The sequence below is a fragment of the Adiantum capillus-veneris genome, chromosome 5, assembly GCF_014529385.1.
Source record: "Adiantum capillus-veneris isolate H3 chromosome 5, ASM1452938v2, whole genome shotgun sequence".
Lineage (NCBI taxonomy): Eukaryota > Viridiplantae > Streptophyta > Polypodiopsida > Polypodiales > Pteridaceae > Adiantum > Adiantum capillus-veneris.
The window spans coordinates 7973480-7990361 of record NC_140935.1 but is presented as its reverse complement, the minus strand read 5'-3'; positions in this window follow the sequence as shown (position 1 = coordinate 7990361).

Sequence of the window (16882 nt, the reverse complement as noted above, 5' to 3'; positions counted from 1 at the left end):
ACATAACATAACCACAAGCTGATGCATAAGGGCTTCCCTTCATTGCATTCAATGCCACCTCATCCTTTGGGCAATCTGCTTTGCTAAGCTTAGTGTATGGAGGTAAAGGTACCCCAAGAGACTTAGCATTAGCCATATTAAATCTGTCAAGTACTTTTGCAATGTACCTATCTTGAGATAAAAACAACAATTTCAGCTTTCTATCTCTTTTAATACGCATGCCCAAAATATGCTCTGCATCACCCAAATCCTTCATAGCAAATGCTGAATTTAGCTTACGTTTCAGAGAATCAAAACTAGTCTTATGTTTCCCGGCAAGCAGCATGTCATCAACATAGAGAACAAGTATGATGGGACTACCATCTTCATCCCTTTTCGTATACAAACAATGATCTGCATGGCTGCGTTTAAAGCCTTGTGAGAGCATAAAAGTGTCAAACTTCTTATATCACTGTCGTAATGATTGTCTCAAACCATACAGAGCCCTTTTCACTTTGCATACAAGTTCCTCGCGTGTAGGAACTACAAAACCTTCAGGCATGTATATGTCCTCTTCAATGTCACCATGCAAAAACGCTATCTTTACATCCATTTGATTCAATTCCAAATCAAGCACCGCAACGAGAGCAAAAAGGACACGTAAAGTTGTAAGCTTTACAACAGGAGAAAAGATTTCTTGAAAATCAATTCCTTCTTTCTGTGCATATCCTTTTGCAACGTACTTGGGTTTTTCATCCACTATCTTAATCTTGTATACCCATTTGTTAGGAAGAGCCTTCTCCCTTTATTCAATGGCACAAGATCCCAAGTATCATTTGCATACAAGAATTTCATTTCCTCTTGCATCGCAAGCTCCCACTTACTGCTTGACTCACATGATTTGGCCTCTTTATATGTAAGAGGTTCACCCTCATCTGTCAGCATTACATGATCCAAAGAGGGGTTAAATCTCTGCGGTTGCCTTCTCAAACGAGTTGACTTGCGTACCCAATGATCTACATTCTCAGGCAACGGTTCTACATCATAAGGCAACTCATTTTCAGCTCTATCATGCTACTGAAAATCATTTTCAGCCAATTCAGGTGGCTGTCCATCCTCATTAGGAGCATCAAAATCATGTTCTACCTCTTCTGGCTCAAGGTTAATCGGCTGATTATCAATTTCAGCTTGCGGTAATGCATCACGAGGCTCTTTTTCAACATCAATGAGTGGCAAGGTAGGTTGAAATCTGACTGTTTTCTTGTCAGCATCAGATTTTGTAGCATTCTTAAGTAATTTTGCCTCATTGAACACTACATCTCGGCTGTGTATTATCTTTCTAAACTGTGGTAACCACACTCTATAGCCCATTTAACCTTCTTCCCCATAACCTAGGAAGACTCCTTTAATGGACTTCATATCAATTTGTTCTCAAGTCATTGTGTACATGAACAAAAGCTTCGCAACCAAATACTCTCAAATGATCATAAGAGGCAGGTTTGCCAGACCAAACCTCCTCTAGAATGTCATTTTTCAGCGTACTATTAGGAGAGCGATTGCAAATATGAACTGCAGTTTTCAATGCCTCCCCCCAAAACTCTTGGGAAAGATTAGCGGTGGACAACATGCAACGCACTCTCTCGCATAATGTACGATTATACCTCTCAGCCACACCATCAAAAGATGGATTATAAAAGGATGTCAACTCCCTTTTAATCCCATTTTCATCACAAAAACGCAGAAATTCAGCAGATACATACTCTCCTCCATTATCAGATCTGAGACATTTAAGCTTAGTACTTTTTTGCGAAGTGACCAAAGTGTGAAACTTCTTAAAAGCATTAAAAGTCTCACTCTTACTTTTCAACAAATGCACCCATCCTTTCCTAGTACAGTCATCAATGAATGTAACAAAATACAATGCACCACCAAAAGACTTAACAGGCATAGTGCATACATCGGAGTGAATAAGATCGAGAGGATTAGCTTTGCGAGAGACACCATAGTAATAAGAAGATTTCATTTGCTTTCCGTAAAGACAATCATTACAAAAATCCAAGTTTTTGCCTTTTACATCAACCCTCTTTAGAGAGGAAAGCACATCAATACCCTTTTGGCTCATATGGCCAAGTCTCTTATGCCACAATTCCGTGTGTGAAGCAACTTCAGCAACAACAAGAAACTTGCTAAGCAAAGCTTTGCATCGAAGATAGTAAAAAGTACCTCTTTTAGACCCTTTTGCAACAAGCATAGAGCCCTTAAGCAACTTCCATGAACCCTAAGCAAAGATGGTAGTATAACCATGTGCATCTAACTGGCCAACAGATAGCAAACTTTTCTTAATGCTTGGTACAAACCTGACATCATTCAACACAAGCACTTGACCATTGTTAAGAGCCAAACGCATAGTACCGATTCCCTTAATATTGCAAGAAAAATTATCACCAAGGTACACCTTGCCATAATTGCCTGCATCATATGTAGCAAAACACTCCAAAGATGGAGTCACATGGAATGAAGCACCAAAATCCACTATCCATGACTGGGATAGGCCATCATTAGCACTGAGCAATGCATCAATGACATCTTTCTTCGAGATAATCATGTCTTCTGCATTAGCTATCACCAAATATGAGGGGCATGAAGCCGCAACCAAGATTTCCTCAACGTCTGCCAACTCCTCAATGACCACACTAGAGGATACATTTGCATTCTCAGCATCCTTGGAGGAATCACCTGCTGATTTTTCCCCTTTCTTCTCATCTTTCTTCTTCTTATCTTGCGTTTCCTTCTTCCTTTCCTGCTCTTTCTTGAAATACCTGCAATCGGGTTTCTTGTGACCCTTTCTGCCATATTGATAGCAAGTGACATCCTTATCCTTTGTCTTGCTCTTAATTCTATTTTGAGTCCTTGTCAGCATCACACTTTTGATTTCTAGCTCTTGCATTGTAGGCAGAACTGCCACCTTCCCCACTAGACTTGCATCTAATCTCTTCATTGAGAATAGACCCTCTCACACCGTCATACGTGAGGGTGGGGCTGTTGCTCAAGGAGACAACCAAGGTTTCCCAAGCATCTAGGAATGTCATAAGCAAGAAAATAGCTTTCAGCTTATCATCGAATTGCTGAAGCCCACTGTCCTGCAACTGACTCAACACACCTATAAAAGCACTCAAATGCTCATAAGCTGACTTCGAGTCATCAAGCTGCATATTCACCAACTTTCGCATCAAATGCACCTGATTCACAGGCGTGGTGTTTTCATAATTGGACTTTAGCTTTTTCCATATTGCATAAGCAGAGTCCAAACGCTTGATATCCATCAAAATGTCATCACTGATAGCCATTTTGATGTAGGCCATAGCCTTCTTATTCAACATGGCCCACTCTTCGTCAGACAAACCTGACGGTTTATTCTCTTCCAATGCATCTTCACAATCCTTTAAGAAAAGGAAACCTTGCATGCGTTCTTGCCAGAGGTCGAAGCCTTGACCATCGAACCGTTTGATTTTTATCAAATGTTTAGTGTTAGATGCGGAAGAGAAAGAAGTCATTTTAATTCAATCACAAGTGTGTATACAAGAGAGATGCAATAGGCTGAAAATTTCAGCAAATAGGAGCAACTACAAGACTTTGCATACGATAGACCACGATTTCTTTACATGAAACTGTCCAAATCTGAAATTTCAGCTGAAAAGTGCAATTTCAAGCACCTGTACTCAGCTTTTTACTCAATTTGTCGCGACAAACATCAATACATGTAATCCCACAACTTTGGTACACCTGCGTATTGCTGTTTTGACCTGTTATAACTTGTAAATCACCTATTTTGACCTAAAAACAACATGTTTTGGGCTGTTTTGGCAGTTTTGGTGACTTTTTCAACTCCGGAAGCAAGGGGCTTCGCGATGGAAGCAAAATTGACCGTGAGAGAGCAATTTTAACTCGTTGTCCAGCAGACTGTGCAGGGCTATTTTGAAACCCTAGGGCTCTGATACCAGTTGAAAGCGCGAAGCAAAAGGTACCGATAGGTGCGCGTCGCGATGTAGTGCAAGATTGGGGCAAGAAGCAGGAGGCGGAGTGCAACAGAGAGGAAGCGCTAGGGATTGAAGCAGGGAGAGAGAGAGAGCTCGCGTTTTTGGGAAAACTCAATAAGTGAGTTTTGGGTTTTCCCACTTTTATTATGAGCGACTTAAAAAAAATGTGTCCAGTTTCAATATGAACCTGGACAAAGTATCAAAATGTACAAAAAGGGGTTATTTAGGCCTTTAACCCAACACACTGGGTGCTACTGTTATTATCGTCAGTAACGTGCAACAGATGGAGGGCCAGGATCTATTGTCCCCCGACCGTCACGGCCCAGGGTCATGGGGCAAGGGATCAGGGCCGTTCATCTAATAACCATTATGGATAGTAATTTCTGTCCAGCCCCTCATATGTTTGACAAGCCAACACTAGTAATAATTTTTGCCAACGATTGGTGATGATTGTAAAACATCTCAGCGTGCATAATATAATCACGTGTGGCCCTGTACTCGCGCTGCAAAATTGCACCTCCTTCGTGGTCAGGGGCCATGTACCTTAACGGTATAGGGAATGGGCCCTGGGAGGACGATTCCTCAGGTCAGGCGACCGACGGCAGTCGGGAGCTTGCTGGGGAATGGGCCGAGCAGGGCCTATTTCCGGCCCATCAAAGGCTTTGGGAGCCTGACCCATCAGTAACTGGATTAAAAAGCTTACGCCAGCCCGACACCTCAGCGCACGGAACATTGGGGCACACATTTTGTAGGCGTAGGACCAGCTGTAGCAGGTGGTTGGTTGTAGAATAGGCGACCAACGCCTTTGACGGCCGGGAAGGGACTTCTACTGACCTTTCCTCTTAAAAACTGCGACCCCATGAAGGGTCCCTAGCAGAGTTTTTCTTACCTTCATCGACATGCTTGCTGTCAAGCTCCTTTTACTGTGCGAAGAGTCTCTCACTTACAAGGCTCTCTCGGTCTTTATCAACACACGTATTTCTAAGATCACTTTGTTGTGATGTGCATACAAAATCTCAGCTAACATTATCGCTGTTATACTACAATCTCACCTTAAGTCCTAGATTAGTAAAGAACAAAAAGGCTTCATCAAGGGAAAATTCATCTTGGATACTATCGTTGCTTTATGGGAGGATATTGACTATGCAAAAGATACTAATGAAGTATTTCGTTTTGCCAAAAATTCACAAAATCCACACTCAAGCATACACGAGCTACCCCAAAGTCTCAACTCTCTGAACCTAGAAAATAACCTTATAATCCAAAACACAAAGTGCATCAGTCACACTCTGCAAAAGCGAGGCAATTACCAACAAGAACTTGGATGCAAATGAGCCAAAGTATGACACAAATTGATGCTCAAAAATAGCTAAAAATCATCCCACACATGCCATTGCAAAACGGAGAATATTGTCACCGAAAAGCACACATTATGTGCATCCACATGGCAATACAAACAAACATCAAAGAATGCACCAAACGTGTTTTAAATAAGCATTTAAATTAGCTAAAAACTTAGCTCACAATCATGCCATAAATGCGTGCAAAGCACTCTACAAAATTTGCTCAATCGCACGAGTAAATGCGCATAACTTGTGATGAATCCACTCTTGAATTTTGAGAGTCCACAAGAGTGCATACATCCACCAAATTTTCTCAAATTACGAGCATAAATTTGATGAAACTTTCAACCCACACTCTCATCTTGAGAGAAAATCATAAATGCACAAAACAAGAGAATGACCAAGCTCAATCCAAGCTCTCTGGGTGTAGCAAATCAGCTCCAAAAGCACTTAAATCACCACAATACGCATACATCATCTGCATATCAATCTACAAGTGTATGCTTGCGTATGCATACTTATATGCACGCCAAAAAACTCACGCAACGCAAAGGACGTGTATGCAGAAGAACTTACAAAAGTAGACCACCTTGATGTTTGAAGTAGATACTCCCAAACCGTGCATAATTTGCAAAAAGTTCCTTTTGCAAAGTTGTAGAGCACGCAAAAACGATTATGATTAGCAATAATTGACTTGAAATGCTGATTCTAACCAGGAAAAATTTGATCTGCAAAATTTTGCAACCTGTCCTACACTATTCACAAGCAGTCTGAGCTAGGTACCTCAAAATTGGTGAGGATTCTGAGAGAGCTTTCTTTTGCAAAGTTGAAGAGCACAAAAAATCATTTGGGTGTTGTAGGAATTAGCCTAAATGGACACATTTTGACATACAAAAACAGATCTGCAAAAATGTGATGAAGTTTTTGTTATGTTTTTTGCTTCCCCGCCTGCTTCCCTGTCGAGCTCCAATGGTGCTCTCCAACCCTCAAGCTCTGATACCAGTTGAAGTGAGAGAGAGAGAGAGAGAGAGAGAGAGAGAGAGAGAGAGAGAGAGAGAGAGAGAGAGAGAGTAGGCTTGCCAAAACATTTTTCTTAACCATAGAAAATAAGGACAGCACTCCTGTTTGTAGGTTAAATTTGAAGCCTTTGTCGGAAACTACGCTAAAATGTCTTATATTTGTTGAAGAATTAGGGTAAAAAAGAGATCTAATTATTGGGTGCGGTAGACTTGATGTGTATTTAGAGAGAGAGAGAGAGAGAGAGAGAGAGAGAGAGAGAGAGAGAGAGAGAGAGAGAGAGAGAGCGAGAGATTTTTTAATAATTACCACTTCAAACTTATTAGGTATTTGTAATCACATTGTCGTTATGGAAAAAGATCAAGAATTGCCTTGGAATGTTATGAAAGCAAGAGCTTATAAGGTTCGCTTTGACCTCGTGAAAAGCGTTGTTGATGGCTTGAAGGAAAACAGAGTCAACATAGATCATTGGCCAGAGACCTTCTATTATTTATTTGGCAAAGATGGGCCTCCCACATGTGTAGTAACCATCTTTATAGACGATTCTATAGGGTGGCATGTAAAATTGGGTGTGCTATCATTGAAAGCATGTCTTGGGCTTGTATTTGGTTACAAAATCTCTACCCTAGGATTCCAAAGTATGCCTATTGATGTAATTCACTCTAGGCTAAAGCTTTTACTAAGCCTCATACCCAACAAGAAAATTTGGAGTTGTGTTCTTCCTCCATTGGTTGTAGAAGATGCTCCAGGCTATGATTATAATTTGTGATTAAGAAAGTTCTTATTTAAAGTGTGTCATCTTCTTTCATTAAAAAAAGATCAAAACTTCTATTCTTGCTTTGTTTTCTTTCTTAATGATGATCTCAAATCTGTATTGACGTAAGAATTCTTTCTGAAATATAGAGTGTTTATTAGTCATGAGTCAAAGTCTATCTTGGAAGTGCTCGTGCGATTACCTTTGCAAACACTTATCAAATGGGTGTGCTTTTGTAACAAAGAGGACTTTCTATCATCACAGTCAACAAGATGCACTTGGAAAAGTCCACCCATCGGTAAGTAAAAGGAGAAGGGTGCAACTAGAGTCAGACTGCCCTTCCACGTCAGCTCTGGTTACACCTCTATCTGCACCTACAACTATGTCAACTCTTCTTGAACCCCAAGTTTCTCCCTCTATTGGTCCAATTAATAGAGTGGAAAGGGTTAGTAAGGGTGAAAGACACACTATTTGCCGTTGCTCACTGTATTGCGGAGGCGGTCGACAAGTTCATGCTTCGACCTATTATCGTCATCAAGATCTCTTAAAAAAATATGATAGCTTAAAAAATAAGTTTGGCTTAGCTGAACATGGGCTATCAAGCGAGAACTTCGCCTATGATCATGTGCAAGACTCAAGTGACCGTGAACACATGTCATTTGAGGCAGAAGTGGATGATCAAAGCCAAAATGAGGCTCCCATGGACACCAATGATGTTCTAGAAGATGATTTCTCTATTTTGTACATGGAGCTCATTGAGAGAGTAGTGGAACTACAATCTCTATGGGATGAACATCGATTACCAATAGGTGTACAAGATAAAATGCTTCGCTTGATGTTCGGCGATTTTGGGGGATCAAGGGTCAGTTGTCCAAGCGCCAAGCAAAGTTTAGCGAGACTGCTAATTCAGCTCCCATCTACATGGGAAGGAGACCTTGGTGGTATTAGCGTCCCTGCATGTTGGGACCAACTATAGACAATGCTGAAAGGGCTCGGAATGATTTTTGCCCAACGTTATCGTGTCTGCACAGGATATCAAGGGGCAAGGCATCCGCCACAACTCCTTCAACCAAGTTCGGAAGATAATTTTATTGGAGAAATGCCAAAGTGTTTATGCTCTAGAGAACCTCTCTCTAAAAAGCTAAAGCGAGATTGCCTTCAGTGTTGTGAAAAATGCCCCGTTTGTGAAAAGCCAAGGAAGTGTATGCTATCTTTCGACTATATACCAATTGGACCTCAATTAAAGCTTTTGACTAAATGCAATACATTTTGTCATGAGATGTTGAATGTATGGCGCCATAAGCAAGAATGGCTTCCTGAAATTGTAAACGATGCACAAAGGAGGATCGTTGATTTCTGGAATGGAACGAAGTTTCAAGAAGTAAAAGATTTCTGGGATCCAATGGTTTTATATGAGCTACCAGTGGTTTGCTCTAATCCAGTGTGCAAAAAGATCTACACCACTTTTCCAAGCTCTAAGCTACATGAAACCTTGCAAAGAGGATGGGATGCAGATAAAGGAGCTTATCAATTCACGTGTCTCGAATGCTTGGAAGATATTCAATGCAACAAGAAATTTCAAAGGGTTAGTTATCCATGTATAATTTTTGTGACATTATTTCACTCATCTTTAATGCTAAGATGTGTGATGGTGTGGTCAGGGTGATCCCCGTAATGTAGCATTGTTGCTTCATTGGGACGGTTTTCAGACGTCCCGGACGACTCAAAAAAGCTGTGGTGCTGTGGAGATTTTGTTGCTTAATGCAGGTCCCAACTCCTCCATAGAGGTCTTTCCAGTCTTGTTTATCCCGCAAAGTTGTAAAAGGAGTATAAAGAGCTCTGGCGATGTTTTTGCAACATGCTTAACTCCTTTAGTGGATGAGCTAGAGAAGTTATATCTTCATGGAGTGGATATGATATATGAGTATCCAGTAGAAAAAGTTTTTGAGGATCCTGAAGGTTATTCAAAGTTGTGCACGATACGCGCCATGGTGATGATGGTTACTGGAGACCACCCTGCACAGTGCAAGATAGGCATGTTTAAAAATGGAGGAAGTGACTTTTGCAGGCGTGACAAGGCACAAGCAACTCTAGTTAAAGATGGTACAAAACTGGATGGTCGATATGTTTATAATGAAAATCGCTATCAAAGTAGATTTCCACCGCCACATAGAACAGTTGGTGAGATGAAAGCTGCTTTCGAGGAAGCCAGGCGATGCTGTACACAAGTTGAAAAGGAAGCAGCCTTGAAAAAAGTAGGTCTCTCAGGGGTCTCCATCCTGTGGAGACTTACTGACTTATATGGTTTTGATGTATCCCTTGACTGCGTGTACGATGTGATGCACACAATTTCATTGAATATATTTAAGAAGTATATTTCACATCTAATTCAGAAGGCCGATGCTTCTCAAAAGAAGGAGATAGATGCAGCTGTGAGAGAACTCACCAAGGTGATGCTTAGCTCAATTCGATATGGACGGTGGCCAAATGCTCCAAGTGTCTATTGTGACTCTTTTAAGGCTGAGGAGAATCAAAAATTTATTCAGTGGTGTCCGCCTTATATTCTAAGGATAGTCAATGGGATAGATGAACAGATGCAAGTTCTGAGCTATTTATTGATTGATATAGCTCATAGTTTCTACAATTACTCTAGAGATCATGGCTGGTCCATTGTTGATATTCAAGTGGTAAAATCACTTCTACAATCTTGGAGAATTCGAACAGAAGAATACTTCGAAGCAAATTCTTCTCCCTTGGAACATGTTGCTGGAAGTGGTGAGCTTCTTGATGATGTGATACGTCATGGTCTACATGATCGGTACTGGTGTTATATCTTTGAGCGTCTTGTAAAGATATACAGCACCATCAAGACAAATAATATGCAGGATGAAGCATCATTTGTCCAATATTATTTGAGGAAGTTCTTTACTAGAGTTTTTCAGATTGTGCAATCAGACAGTGATGGGCTTCTTCCGGAACAAAGATTCTTAAGATCTTTGCATGCCTCTATGGGTGGCACTTTCAGTAACTCCGCTATAGAAGACTACTCAGAGGAGTGTCCACTGCAACATATGGATGGTTTAGCAATTGTTTCGTCTATTGGTGCAACGAAATCTTTGTGGAATACCATGTTGAAACATGGTCAAAGATCGTCATGTATAGATAGCCTTCTTCTCAAAGGCATTGCAATTTCAAAGAAGCGATGTGTTTATCGGAATCCAACAAGTGAGGAGTCTACCTTTTTAAGGAGCTTTTGGAACGTTGAAGCAAGCATTCCTATTGCAGAAGTAAAGGCGTATGACAAGGTTCTCTTTAGAGGGGAAATATACAAAGTTGGCTCTGATGTGGTGGTGAAGGTTGATGATATAAATCAACAAGTAGAGGAAAGGGGCCATTGGAAAGCTTTTATAACTTCTTTTTTCTCTATGTAGCATCAAGGAAAGTCCATGCTTTTCTTTGCAGGGAGATACTATAAGCAATGCATTGTAGGTGATACTCATTCAGAACGATCACTTATTGATACAGTTACAGGAATGAGTGTCCTTGAAAAGATACCGTTGCCCTTCACTTGGGATTGTATTCGCCCAATCTCATCTTTGATACATAAGTTTATTCCAATGCCATTATCGCGAGGACATAAGTTCATAGCTTATGAAGTAAAAGACTTAAAGAGAAGGGATAGATTGCTAGAGGAAGGACAATGTGGAAATGTTCCTTTATGGCTCCAAGAGCATGATATAGTAAAAGTATGCATCGAAAATGGAGGTGTGGAACAATTGAAGCATGCCGTGGTTAGGGAAATAAACAGTGAGGAAAAAATGGCAAAGCTTGCTATACTAAAGCCTCCTATGCATCAAAGCAATATTTGGAAAGTTCAAATAGAGGAGAATGAATGGAGAAGTTGGGATAGTTGTCTGTTTCTGCTCGAAGGTTGGGTTGTAGTGAAGAAGAAGAAGATCACTAAGCTAGGGGAACTTGATCGTTGGGTACCTATTATATGGCGCTCCAATGAATGATTATATTTTGTAATTCACTATTTGAATATGTCTAAAATGTGTCAAGTTTACATTTAATTTTGTACCCCACTATTTGAGCATGTATACAATGTGTCAAGTCTATATTTAATTTTGTAACCCACTACTTAGATATGTCTATATTGACTTAAGTCTATTTTTTTAAAAGTGATTTAACTTGTTTTTATTGGTGGTTGTTAATTATTTTTATATGTGTGTGCTTGTTTGACTTTGTTAGGGTAAATATGAGTTGTCCGCAATCTATTTTAGCTGCATTGCTTTCGAAACCTCATGATGAAGCTCTCAAAGAGTTGAGTGTATGGAGAGCCAATTATGCTGGGAACAAAAGAATTTTAGGAAATCCTACTAGCATTACTACACATGGGGATCCACCTTGTGCAGCTAAATATGATCCAGAGATATATGACCAGGTGTTTAGACCTCCACCTCCCACACATAGAGATGCAGGGAAGCTTTATGGTAGAAATTTTCTTTTGAAGTATCATCCGGATCAATATAGAGTGTTATACTCTAACTATGGGGAGGTGGGAAAATGGTTTGCAAAAGTTGACTCTATTGGTGACCTTCGAAACAATCTTGAACGAAAGAGTCAAGTTATGAGCATCATTGGAGACAACATAGGCAAACTCAAAGACATTGTCATAGATGGAGCTTCTTATCCTTGGAAGGAGGAGGATATTTATTTATGGTGTATCAAGTCTCTTGCCGCTAAGCGCAAGTATACCAAACCAAATGGCCACCAATCAACGTCTTCCTCGAGTGGATCTACGGTATGGTTATTTAATGCATTAATAAAGTTATGTTTTTTGTGTGTTTTATACTTACAAGATATTTTTAATGCAAATATAGGCCATAAATAATGATTTACATAATAAGGATGTTGGGATGCAACATGGAGAATCCAATGACTTGGATAAAGATGATTCTCCTAACAAAATGGTAAGATAGTTAGCATGAATACTTAGTGGCTTATTTGATGCTTTGTTTCATCTACATTTTATTTTCAATAGGTAGAGAATGCTCACGATGACAATGCTTTGGCAAAGCTTACTGACATGGATACTATTGTGGTAATTGAAAACAAGATGGAAAAGGAGGCACCAGCTAATGTGAGTCATTGGTTACTACACACTATTCATCTTGAGCTTCTAAATGTGTGTTCTTAAAGTTAAATTTGTTTATGGTTTATTTATGAAAACTTAGGAAGATGTAGAAGTATATATTCCAGAAATTCCTTGGCAAAATAATGATGAAGAAAATGATGCTTATGAGGTATGTTCAAAAGTACTCTCTCTCTCTCTCTCTCTATATATATATATATATATATATATAAAATATTATATTTCACTTAAATTATAATTATTTTTTATTTAGGAGTATCAAAGATTTATATCAGATGGGAGCTTTGGGGTTGCTTTGGAAGAAAAAAAATCTTATGAGAGTTCACATGGTGTTGATCATAACCATGTAGAGAACAAGGTTTGAGTTTGAAGTTATGTTGTTTGATGCATAAAATACTTTATTTGTATTGCTTGATTATTGTGATTGTTTGGTATATAGAAAATGAAAGATAACACTTCAAGTGAATTTTGCGATTCAAACATAGATCTGCTCTCTAGAAAAAGTGTGCGAAAAAGAAAGGTATGCTAATAATATATTTGTGTTGAGTAGCTTGATCGATATTGGATTTTACTTTCTTTTATAAGTTGTTGTGTGTCGTGTTTTTAGGCTACGAGTAAGCTTCAAGAGCTTCTAAAAAAAAAGGAGAAAGCTTCAAAGGTTTCCAATAACAAAAAGAAAAAGGTAAATTGGTTAAGTTAAGCTATATAAATGAAATCTTGGTAACTAGGATTAAAACTATATTGTTTTCATGTTTAGGAACTATCAAGTGGATCCAGAGAAGAGAGTATTATTGATGAAATCTCTGTTTTAGAAAAAAAGGTGTGTATTTTGTTAGGTGTACTACTTGCACTATACTTTGACTAATACACATAGAGTTTAACTAGATGATGACTGATAGTCTTTGTTATTTTTTTGTAGGCACGAGAGTTATGTGTAAGTGATAAAGAAGCCATTCTAATGAAATGGCTTGGTACTAAGAAGGTTGAAGACATTTATCATCTTGTAAAACCTACTTATACTGCTCTCAAAAAAACACATTCCTTCTTCAAGAGGAAGGCGGGTGACACCAATTATTTTACCAGGTGTGGATTTAGTGACTTGGATCTTAGTGACTTGGATCTTAGTGAAGAGCATAGTTTGTATCAATTTTGATAAGGTAGGAGCTTTGTCACTCAAAGATGTGGAGTTGGCAAATGAAGATTGAGATTTGTATCTTTGAAACTTCTATGTGTTTGAAAGTGACATTATCTTATTGAACTTTCATATTGGTTACATGTACCTCTCTTGTTAAGTTGATTAAATCATTTCTTGAATCACTTAAAGATTTGACTTAGCATACATTCTACTAGTTTAGATTTTCTATATGTCTACCTAGTTTAAATTTTCTAGGTCATTAACTAGTTTAGATTTACTAGGTGACTTATTAGTTTGGATTTGCTAGATGATTAACTAGTTTGACACACTAAGGTCAAACTAGCAAGTGTGAAGAGTTTCTAGTTAGATCTAGCAACTTAGTTACTATATGGTAGTACCATTTGCCATATAGTAACAAACTTACTAGATTGACCAACTAGAAACTGTCTCACAGTTGCTAGTTTGCACTTTTACTAGTTGTGTGTATTCAAACTAGTGAATCATCTAGCAAATTTATATTTTTTTCTATATGGTAACATGTCAAAAGCTCCTTGTGATATTGTACACAGGCACAGTATCAGCTTTTTTTAACAACGATCATGCTAACAATGGTCAGGGTGAATGTTTCTCGTCTCTTGTAGGGATACAATTGACATTACATGTGAAGGGTTCAGATATAGTTTATGATCCTTCAAACTGGATACACTAAGGCCATGCCATTTAATCTAGTGGAATACAAGAGTCGATAGAACCTCGCCTTTTGAGAATTACCTACTTGTCTTCTATTTTTAGAGCTACCTAAAATACCCAATCGTTTCCATGCAAACGCATATGTCTGAGCAAATCTCATTATCCAGTTTTAGAACAATGTACTTGCTTTGAAATTTGGGTCCCCCGGCAAAGAAATTCCGTTGAAGAGATTATTGTAGGAGTTCTGGGGCAATTCAAGCATATTATTCCCTTTTGTCATCAAGTCGTGTGGCTGCTGAAAGTTTAACGGCAATAAAAAGTTGTGTGTGTGAGTATCTTTCTCAACTTACGGCACTATCGATGTCATCGGCACTATGAACATTCTCTGCTCTTCCGGCCATGCCGGCTGTTTCTCTTGTGCTCTCTCTCTTCAAGTCTTTGTCTTTTCCCTGATTGTATGCTTACTCTTATGTGCTGCAATGGATTGACAAAGAGTGCCCACAAGCACCCAAAGAAACCTCCAAAGAAGAACTTGTATCTAGTACTTAGTTATATTTTGGCATTCAAGTGGTATTCATGTGTCCATTAGAGATGCTTCAGTTTTGACCAACAAGCTATCCAATCTATCCAATCAACATTTCGTTCACCTGGTTTGCTGGCTTTTGAAGGTACAAAAATGTTATGGTAGACACAAATTATAAGTTTTAACTATTTAGTCATCTATATATACATTACAAAAGCATTGAAGGAGTTATTTTGCAGCATGGCTTTTCATCGAGCTCAATAGAAACACTTCAAAACAAAGCTTATATCGTATCCTATACATCACGTTACGTATTGGACTTACGTAACACTAGCGGACATGTCAAATAGGCTGAATGCCTAAAAGGTAATTGTGCACTCGGAAGTTGTATTTCTAACTTTAGGCACAATAGGATGAAATTCATCATATATTAGCTTGCAATAAAGTTGCATAAAGGGCTCACTCAAGATTTTTCACCCTAACTTGATGGAGGTCATAAGTAGTAGAGAAAGACCTTGAAATAAGTTTTTCAAGTTTGAATAGTGGAACATTCTATCAATTAAGGAAAGTTGTTGGTGGCAACACCCAGAGGTACCAAACTAAGAATGCTTCTAGGCCAAAAGGGCCATCTGGACTTGACGTTGAAGTCAAGGACCATCACCAAGCTCTCTTGAAGAACATTAGTTAAAATCCGTATGGTCCATGATAAAGACGCAAGGGTTCTTCAAAGACGGTCTCTTTGGACTCTAGCACTTGTTTGGGGCTCTTGTAGCTTTGTTGTTGCATCTATTTTCAAATCAAATTTCTGACTTGCAAATAGAAGTGTTTCATTATTTACCAAACATGATTATTTTTTCATGTTCTACACAATCTTTTGTAGTTGCTTGTTAAGGTCCTACACTCATAATTACATCATTTTTTAGTACTACCAGTTGATTGCAAATATGCAAGCCATTTGTCTATGCTAGCATACCTCTACTAAGAATAATAGTCTAAAGAAAGGGAACGTTGACATAATTCCTAATTTTGAACGCTAGCACAAATTTGGTGATCTTTCGTTATTTTTCTCTCAAAAAGGAGATGGTTTAAAATAGTTTATCCGTGATGAAGTCTTCTAGTGATCAAAAGCCTCAACACCTTATGCACAAGTTGAATTCAGTACTTGAAAATAAATAAACAAAGTCTGCAACTTCAATAAGGAGCTCGTGTTCTACATTTTAAACACACAAAATTCAACAATTATACGGAGTTTAAGCCGGTAGTGTAGATCCAGTCTCACGACACTCTGAGATCAACGCCCAACGAGGAATCCTCTTTAAGGTGACTAAGAGCTATTGTTGAAAAGTTGTATTTAGCAGTAAAGGAGTCTATGGAAACGAGCCATAATCTTTTAACACTAGTTTGGTACTGCAATCAAACATTAAAGTGTCCTTTTTGGATCCTTTTGTAGAAAATGCTAAGGCAAAATCATAATGAATTTCTGCCAAGTTACATAGTATGTGACTTGCCCCATGGGTATACTACATAAGAGAAACACTAGAAAGTTGTTTTGAGATTCTTTATTTAACTAAAAAATAAAAGATCCATGAATACCATGTCTAAACAAGGTGAAGAGTCATTGAGGCCTACTAAAGATAAGACCCATCATCAGAGGGGATGAGAGTTATGGGGAGCGGTATGAATGAGTGCTTACAATCATGTCATTTTTTGTATTTTAATATAATATTTATTTTTCATTATACACACATACTCACAAATGAGAGCCCCATTGAAACAACTGTTACCATATACATGTGGTAGTGATGTGTGTGAACACACTAGGACCGTCAGGGAATTTTTTCCCTCTTTAGGAGGTTTTTTCCCCTGAGCATTGTATATACGCCCATCACTCTAGGGCTATCTATCTTTCCAGTGCACACTAAGTAACACACACTCTATTGTGTGCCTTGAGCTTCCTTCGTCTTCTCCAAGATGTGTGCGTTTCTCAGCAACCCTAATTCCAACAATTGGTATCAGAGCAGGTTGTGTCCTCTCGGGCTTAGTCGCCAGCTGCTCCAGCACACGCCTACTCACTTTCTCCAATTTCAGTGAGCTTTGGCGAGTGTTTGTAGGTCGGCAAATATTTCGAGTAAGCTCATAAAGCTTGGTCTGCTCAGATTTTTGATTCGAACTCATTTCGGCCTCCGTTTTCACTACAGGCAGTGCTGCACAGGCTATTTCGTCATTTTGTGCAGAGTTTTTGTCAGTGC